This window comes from Tachypleus tridentatus, chromosome 6, assembly GCF_004210375.1.
Source record: "Tachypleus tridentatus isolate NWPU-2018 chromosome 6, ASM421037v1, whole genome shotgun sequence".
NCBI classification, from domain to species: Eukaryota; Metazoa; Arthropoda; class Merostomata; order Xiphosura; family Limulidae; genus Tachypleus; species Tachypleus tridentatus.
Window position 1 is genome coordinate 8,605,060 of NC_134830.1, and position 6,177 is coordinate 8,611,236.

The window sequence follows — 6,177 nt, forward strand, 5'->3', positions numbered from 1 at the left end:
GATGTAGTTTTCTGCACTAAACGCCACCTAGGGTTATCTTACGTCTGTTTAGTAATAACGGGAATTTCATTGTAATTTTCGAATGAAAATGGTTGACATTAAAGTTATAATTAACATATAATCCAGATTTAAATTTAGCAGTTCGAATAACTTGATTATTTCTATCAAATCTACCTAGAAAATAAAGTGATACTAAGCGGAGAATTTCCTTCTCCTCTGAGTTTTATATATGTGAATAATATTTATCCCATAGTAATGGAATAATTCACTTTCCAATACTGTGTAAAGCTGTTAACAAGATATGTTTTGTATTTTCACTTATCTTTTATAAATTTAGTTTTCAATAACATCTTTGAACATATTATATTCAATAAATTTATTTTTATACACATATCACTTCTGTTTGTATCATTTCATATAAAAATGTGTTGTTGTTGTTTTTCACGAGTTTAATGTCTACCTACAGTTTTAAATATACTATTTTACCAAAATTACTGAGTTATCTTCATAGGAGTTACTTTTTGCTTGTTGTCCATCATTTTAATTCCGTTCGGTTCACCTCCAACTTGAGCATAAACTCTACTACTAACATGTATCACCACAAGTTGACACATATTTGTTGGAATGGAGCGCCACTTTCTTTGCAAAACAGCTCTAACTGAACCGAGATTGTAAGGTCCTTCTTTTGTGCTTCTGACGAGAGTGATCACGTAATATGGCCGAGAAAAAGTAAAATGTGAGTATTACTTCCCATAAGCCACTACTAGACATTGTCCAGTTTAGCTCGATACATTATTATATTGAAAAATGTGTGGTCCGGTATAATTTTCAAACAGTACAGTAACATATTACAGTACGAAAGTATATTCGTGGTCTAGCTGACCAAGTACAAGCCAACCATAACAGCATACAACCGCAATCACCCTTCAAGTTTAGGGTACTCCCAAGAACTAGACCCTTTATCCTAAGAGAAAACAGTGGGGCCTGGCATGGCCAAGCGTGTTAAGGCGTGCGACTCGTAATCTGAGGGTCGCGGGTTCGCATCCCTGTCGCGCCAAACATGTTCGCCCTTTCAACCATGGTGCCAGTTATAAAGTGACGATCAATCCCACTATTCGTTGGTGAAAGAGTAGTTCAAGAGTTGGCGGTGGGTGGTGATGACTAGCTGCCTTCCCTCTAGTCTTAAACTGTTAAGTTAAAGACAGCTAGCTCAGATAGCCCTCGAGTAGCTTTGTGCGAAATTAAAAAAAAGAAAACAGTGGAGTTTAGGGTTCACCGCCAACTTTTTGTATTAATGAAAGGCTATGGCCTGAATCCTTAGCGAGTAAAGCAGCGGTGTGTAATGAGCTCCCTGTATAGTGTATGATACACGGCTTATGGGATCTGAGGACACACATCTCCCTCCCTGTATAGTGTATGATACACAGCTTATGGGATCTGAGGACACACATCTCCCTCCCTGTATAGTGTATGATACACGGCTTATGGGATCTGAGGACACACATCTCCCTCCCTGTATAGTGTATGATACACGGCTTATGGGATCTGAGGACACACATTTCCCTCCCTGTATAGTGTATGATACACGGCTTATGGGATCTGAGGACACACATCTCCCTCCCTGTATAGTGTATGATACACGGCTTATGAGATCTGAGGACACACATCTCCCTCCCTGTATAGTGTATGATACACGGCTTATGGGATCTGAGGACACACATCTCCCTCCCTGTATAGTGTATGATGCACCGCTTATGGGATCTGAGGACACACATCTCCCTCCCTGTATAGTGTATGATGCACGGCTTATGGGATCTGAGGACACACATCTCCCTCCCTGTATAGTGTATGATACACGGCTTATGGGATCTGAGGACACACATCTCCCTCCCTGTATAGTGTATGATACACGGCTTATGGGATCTGAGGACACACATCTCCCTCCCTGTATAGTGTATGATACACAGCTTATGGGATCTGAGGACACACATCTCCCTCCTGTATAGTGTATGATACACGGCTTATGGGATCTGAGGACACACATCTCCCTCCCTGTATAGTGTATGATACACGGCTTATGGGATCTGAGGACACACATCTCCCTCCCTGTATAGTGTATGATACACGGCTTATGGGATCTGAGGACACACATCTCCCTCCCTGTATAGTGTATGATACACGGCTTATGGGATCTGAGGACACACATCTCCCTCCTGTATAGTGTATGATACACGGCTTATGGGATCTGAGGACACACATCTCCCTCCCTGTATAGTGTATGATACACAGCTTATGGGATCTGAGGACACACATCTCCCTCCCTGTATAGTGTATGATACACGGCTTATGGGATCTGAGGACACACATCTCCCTCCCTGTATAGTGTATGATGCACAGCTTATGTGATCTGAGGACACACATCTCCCTCCTGTATAGTGTATGATACACGGCTTATGGGATCTGAGGACACACATCTCCCTCCTGTATAGTGTATGATACACGGCTTATGGGATCTGAGGACACACATCTCCCTCCCTGTATAGTGTATGATACACGGCTTATGGGATCTGAGGACACACATCTCCCTCCCTGTATAGTGTATGATACACGGCTTATGGGATCTGAGGACACACATCTCCCTCCCTGTATAGTGTATGATACACGGCTTATGGGATCTGAGGACACACATCTCCCTCCCTGTATAGTGTATGATACACGGCTTATGGGATCTGAGGACACACATCTCCCTCCTGTATAGTGTATGATACACTGCTTATGGGATCTGAGGACACACATCTCCCTCCCTGTATAGTGTATGATACACGGCTTATGGGATCTGAGGACACACATCTCCCTCCCTGTATAGTGTATGATACACGGCTTATGGGATCTGAGGACACACATCTCCCTCCCTGTATAGTGTATGATACACGGCTTATGGGATCTGAGGACACACATCTCCCTCCTTGTATAGTGTATGATACACGGCTTATGGGATCTGAGGACACACATCTCCCTCCCTGTATAGTGTATGATACACGGCTTATGGGATCTGAGGACACACATCTCCCTCCCTGTATAGTGTATGATACACGGCTTATGGGATCTGAGGACACACATCTCCCTCCCTGTATAGTGTATGATACACGGCTTATGGGATCTGAGGACACACATCTCCCTCCTGTATAGTGTATGATACACGGCTTATGGGATCTGAGGACACACATCTCCCTCCCTGTATAGTGTATGATACACGGCTTATGGGATCTGAGGACACACATCTCCCTCCCTGTATAGTGTATGATACACAGCTTATGGGATCTGAGGACACACATCTCCCTCCCTGTATAGTGTATGATACACGGCTTATGGGATCTGAGGACACACATTTCCCTCCCTGTATAGTGTATGATACACGGCTTATGGGATCTGAGGACACACATCTCCCTCCCTGTATAGTGTATGATACACGGCTAATGGGATCTGAGGAGACTAGACACACATCTCCGGATATGTGTTTAGTTATCTATTTCTGGTAAGATAGTTGGTGTTCAGTCACGAGTTACTTCGATAGGAACACGTTTAGTTAGTTATCTTGTTCAAATTCATCTCTTATCAACTTTGTGATGGTTGTTTGATATTTAAGAAGATATTTAATAAGTGACGGCTCTGACAACTGGTTATTTTTAGTGACGAGAAACTTATAACTAATGGGCAGATTAAATATATTTCTTTGTATTACTGGCGTATTGAAGTACACGCATGTCCAATGGATAAGTTGAAAGTGTCTGCAAGAAGACAGCTTTTCGGAAATTTACAAAAAGAACAGATCAAACATGGACAGAAGAACAAACACAAGTGTAACAAAATCTTTATTCGCAATAGTTGTGTTTATACGAGTTATCACTCATTGGACAGCTTACTATTTTCATTTGTATCACATTGGCTGCTAGATTGAGAGGTGTGTCCATTCATTTTCACAAGATACATAGTAGAAATAAACTTCGATTCACCATTCAAATGCAGACAAAAACATCTAGAGTACGATATATTAGAATACAACGCTGCATTCGTGAGAAAAGCTCCAACTCATACCAGTTTGTACAAATATCTATGCCACCCAGAGAATGGATACACAGAAAGAGGGCCAAAGTTGTATGAAAACATGTTTACGACTTCTCCATATTCGTTCAATAGGAAACAATTACATGGAGAACAGCAGCATAAAAATCTGTAAAATTTACATGCACATATTTGACTAAAAATATATATATATACTCTTCAAAAAAAGAAACGCAAAAGGCAAAATTTGTGACAAATTGTTAACAAGTTTATTCCGGTAGTTCTGTGTGACATGTGTAAAACTTTGCACATTCACTGCTGAGCATCCAAAGTCTGCAAAGGCGAAGTCCACGCTCACTAGTTGAAGTTTAACGTCACTCAACGTCAATAACGAGTATGCCCCCCGTGAGCATCAATAACTGCTTGGCATCTCCTGCCCATGGAAGCGATGAGATGACGAATCACATCCTGTGGAATGGCTGTCCATTCAGCCTGCAAAGCTGCTGCAAGCTGAAGTAGAGTCTGCGGTTGAGGTTGTCGCCGTCGCAGACGTCGGTCCAACTCGTCCCAAAGATGTTCGATGGGGTTTAAATCTGGTGATCTGGAGGGATAGGGAAGAACGTTGATGTTGTGGTGTCTCAAGAAGACAGTGGTGAGTCAGGCTATGTAAGGACGGGCGTTGTCATGTTGAAAAACGTCGTTGACGTTCACCATGATGGGTTGCACATAGGGCCTAAGAATCTCGTCGACGTATCGTTGAGCCGTAAGATTCCCTCGAATGTGCAAAAGGTCTGTTCTGGCATTGTAGGCGATGGCAGCCCACTTCATGACGCTGCCACCACCAAATCTGTCAACTTCCTGCACACAGTTTGCTGCAAAACGTTCACCTCGGCGACGGTAAACACGGGTCCTTCCATCCTGCCTACGAAGCATAAAACGTGATTCATCGCTGAACCAAACATGCCTCCATCGTCGATGAGGCCATATCCGATGTGCCCGAGTCCACTGCAGTCGTGCTTGACGATGTTGCTGGGTGAGGATGAAGCCTCTGACTGGACGTCGAGGTCGGATTCCTGCATCTCGTAGACGGTTTTGTACGGTCTGATCGGAAATCCTACGCAGCCCTGGTATGGTTGAGGCAGTAGACGTCGCAGTGGTGATCCTATCCCGAAGGTGACGTAACCGGATGTAGCGATCTTATGCGGGCGTAGTCACACGAGGTCTGCCAGATCGTGGACGGTCACGAGTTGATCCATGTTGTTGGTGACGATGCCATAGCCTTGTGATGGTGCTTGGGTGGACATTCACAGCTCTGGCAACATCTGATCGAGATTCGCCTGCTTCCAAGCGACCAATGGCGTTGTTGCGTTGTGCTTCAGTCAGTCTTGGCGTAACTGTATTTCGTGTCGGTGGCTTAACACTGAGCTATGGAAACCGAGAACCCGTCACTTTTCTAGGGATTTTGCAAATGTTGCATTTGCAGAACATGCAGATCTCTCAAACAAATTTATTGGACACGCATGTGTTTTGGCGAAAAATCGATGTTTTCCTCCGTTTTGAAAGTGCACAACTTTTATTGTCATTTTGGTCTGACAATCAGTGCCTTAACACGTGTAACATCACATACTCTGAGCTTGTAACGTTATTACATATATTTCTCTTTAAAATAACAAAAATATCCCTTTTGCGTTTCTTGTTTTGAAGAGTATATATACCTTGTACTAGTTGTGACTAGTTCAGTCTCTCATTACTGAAACTAGTCTTGAACTTTCAACTTTACATCAACAATGACGAAAGACAGAAGCCTCAGTTATTTCTGATTTTAAATTAAATTAATGTTCAACCTTTGTTTGAATTTCTCAGTAGTTACTTTGACCCTCAATTCTTGTTCTTTGTTAGAACTAGATGTTATTATTGTTTCATCTGCAGTCATGGTTTGTATGTCTGTATAAGAATGACCATTGTTAGGCTTCAGCTATCCTAAGCGACGCATGATTGATTTCACATAACCTCGTTCACAGCGAGAACAAACGTATTGTTGAACAAAGTACGTGCCGTAGAAGAATGAACATACAGCTCAAAATATTTTGAGATCTGTAAAGAACTGGCACATTG